This window comes from Caretta caretta, chromosome 13 (genome assembly GCF_965140235.1).
Source record: "Caretta caretta isolate rCarCar2 chromosome 13, rCarCar1.hap1, whole genome shotgun sequence".
Classification (NCBI taxonomy): Eukaryota; Metazoa; Chordata; order Testudines; family Cheloniidae; genus Caretta; species Caretta caretta.
The window spans coordinates 1,789,066-1,792,548 of record NC_134218.1 but is presented as its reverse complement, the minus strand read 5'-3'; positions in this window follow the sequence as shown (position 1 = coordinate 1,792,548).

The following is a 3,483-nucleotide window of genomic DNA, read 5'->3' as shown; positions in this document are numbered from 1 at the left end:
AAATCATCCCAGCCAGGGCTTTGTCAAGCCTGACCTTAAAAACTTCTAGGGAAGGAGATTCCACCACCTCCCTAGGAAACGCATTCCAGTGTTTCACCACCCTCCTAGTGAAAAAGTTTTTCCTAATATCCAACCTAAACCTCCCCCACTGCAACTTGAGACCATTACTCCTCGTTCTGTCATCTGCTACCACTGAGAACAGTCTAGAGCCATCCTCTTTGGAACCCCCTTTCAGGTAGTTGAAAGAAGCTATCAAATCCCCCCTCATTCTTCTCTTCTGAAGACTAAACATCCCCAGTTCCCTCAGCCTCTCCTCATAACTCATGTGTTCCAGTCCCCTAATCATTTTTGTTGCCCTCCGCTGGACTCTTTCCAATTTTTCCACATCCTTCTTGTAGTGTGGGGCCCAAAACTGGACACAGTACTCCAGATCAGGCCTCACCAATGTCGAATAGAGTGGAACGATCACGTCCCTCGATCTGCTGGCAATGCCCCTACTTATACAGCCCAAAATGCCATTGGCCTTCTTGGCAACAAGGGCACACTGTTGACTCATATCCAGCTTCTCGTCCACTGTAACCCCTAGGTCCTTTTCTGCAGAACTGCTGCCGAGCCATTCAGTCCCTAGTCTGTAGTGGTGCATGGGATTCTTCCGTCCTAAGTGCAGGACTCTGCACTTGTCCTTGTTGAACCTCATCAGATTTCTTTTGGCCCAATCCTCCAATTTGTCTAGGTCCCTCTGTATCCTATCCCTGCCATCCAGCGTATCTACCACTCCTCCCAGTTTAGTGTCATCCGCAAACTTGCTGAGGGTGCAGTCCACGCCATCCTCCAGATCATTTATAAAGATATTGAACAAAACCGGCCCCAGGACCGACCCTTGGGGCACTCCATTTGATACCGGCTGCCAACTAGACATGGAGCCATTGATCACTACCCGTTGAGCCCGACAATCTAGCCAGCTTTCTCTCCACCTTATAGTCCATTCATCCAGCCCATACTTCTTTAACTCGCTGGCAAGAATACTGTGGGAGATCGTGTCAAAAGCTTTGCTAAAGTCAAGGAACAACACATTCACTGCTTTCCCTTCAGAGTGTATATGACCAAAGGATCACAGACCAACAGCCTTCTCAGCTGCAGAATGGCAGCCACGATTGGGCTAGTGAGAAAGCAGGAATAATTCAACGGAGGTTTTGATTATATTGGACTTTTGACAGGAGATCCAGTACAAATCAACTTACAAGACAATGCTGAGCCATACAGTGTAAAACCCCTCTACCGGAGAGACCTTGGAAGAGACTAGCTGCAGCTATATGCACATTCAGAGGACATCATTACCTGGTGATTGTGGACTGTTTTTCCAGGCATATAGAAGTAATGTACCTGAAAGATGTAATGTGTGGCTGTGTTACCAAGAAACTGAAGTGCACCATTGCTCACTTTGATATTCCAGAACCAATAGTGATGGGCAATGGACCACAATTCACTGCAGCAGAATTTAAATCACTCTGAATGAAACAGGATTTTGATCATATTACTAGCAGCCTATACCACCCACAAGCAAATGGAGAGGCTGAGAGAGCTGTACAGACAGCAGGAAAATCCTACAGCAGGAAGACCCACTCCTTGCTCTCCTGAGTTACAGAGCACGATCAATAGCAGCTACTGGATACTGTCCAGCACAACTCCTGTGGGGAAGACAACTCAGAACTACTGTTCCAACTTTGGAAAAGAACCTATGTCCATAATGACCAGATATGAAGAGAGTAGTCCAATCAGATAAAAGGGCTTAAAAGTGCTTATGGACACTTATATAATAGACATCACTCAGTCAGAGAACGGCCCGGTCTAGAACCTGGTGACCACGTACATGGAGAAAAAGGACGGACAACTCCAGCTGTCATAAAGAAAAAGAATTCAGTGCTCAGATGGTATGTGATAAGCGACCCACAGTGGAGAGTTCACCAGAAGCCATTGACATCTACAGTTTGTTCCTCAGAGAGAACAATCAACAGAGCAAACTCAACAGACAGCGGATGCAGAACAAGACGCCGACGCCTGACCAATTCCAAACCAATCACAGCTAGTCATTGCAATTAATGGACAGTCAGATGAGCCAGTTGTTACGGGTTCAGGCTGTGTAATTAGAAAACTGGGATGATTCAGAGACACTTCACAAACCGATCCATACTGAACTTTGATGACAGCCTGATAGTGAAATACTGTAAAGGGTAGGATTGTCGAACTTGAAGGGGGAGATGTGACGGACACTGGGTGACACTGGTCAGCCACTAGGTGACAGTGTGTAAAATATCTTATGTGAGCTCACCTCCGCCAGCCCTGGGAGAGCAGTAAAGGATCTTATGATGAACACCTCTGGTGTGTACAAGTAAGGTCTGTAGCCAGTCCACCTCTTGTACAGACATACATGACAGACGATTGATAAGACAGGCAGGCAACATGGTCCAATGGAGAGACCACAGGATTGGGATGGGAGTCAGGAGACCTAGTCTCTATTCCAGCCACTGACTCACCATGTAATCTAGGGCAAGTCTCTGTGCCTGGATTTCCCCACCAGTAAATGGGGATAATGACATTCACCTTCTTTGAGATCAGTGGCTGGAAAGTGCTAAGTATGGACAGACAGACAGATTTCTCTATAACCCCGGTCATTGCAAAGCTGCTGCAGCATTCTGTATTAGGATTCTGCAGTGGTTTTCTCCCAGCACAGTTTTATGATGTATTTTTCCCAAAAAAACTTTACTTCTGAAAATGCTCACCGAGAAACGGAGACCTGGATACTGTGCAGGGCAGAGACAGGGTTGTGTCCTGCCTGTGTGCAGGAGGGTCTCCTTTAATTGTCTTGCTTCACTCTTGCTTTCCTTCCCCATCATCTGAGTCACAGCTTGGACAGCCCTGAGCCTGGAAGTGGATTTTGCCACATTACAAAGGAAATGAGTGGCTGGTTAAGCAAAGCTAGTTCACCCAGGCAGGAGGGGAGATTTCAAGGCACTGGCTGGCACACCCCTTCCAGGAAGAGACAGAGAAAAAAAACACTTTGGAGGGAAATAGAACAGTTAGAAAAACAAGCCTGTGTGGGCGTCTTGTGTTCATCTTGGCAGGCACCACGGGCCAGATTCACCCCGGTGGGACCGCACTGAGTTCCACGGGCACGCACCAAGGATGGATTTGGCCGCTTGGTTTTAAGATGCTTCCCCTGCCTGTTTTGCTCGCACCCCAGTTCGTGTGCTGTGTGGGCATGAAGAAAGCCTGCCTCTGTGCACAATGGGAGCTGCTGTTCCTGGGGCCTGGCTCGCTCTGTGAATGTTTTGCAGATGAAGCAGCAAGGCGTGAGCTAGACTGAGTTTAAGACGTCTTTCCCAGACAGCCCCCTCCCTCCTTCCCCCTTTCCACTCCCTCCCCCTCCCCTTCACAAGCAGGGCTTGCTCTTTTATACAAGAGACGAGAGGTGGGTGGCTGGGT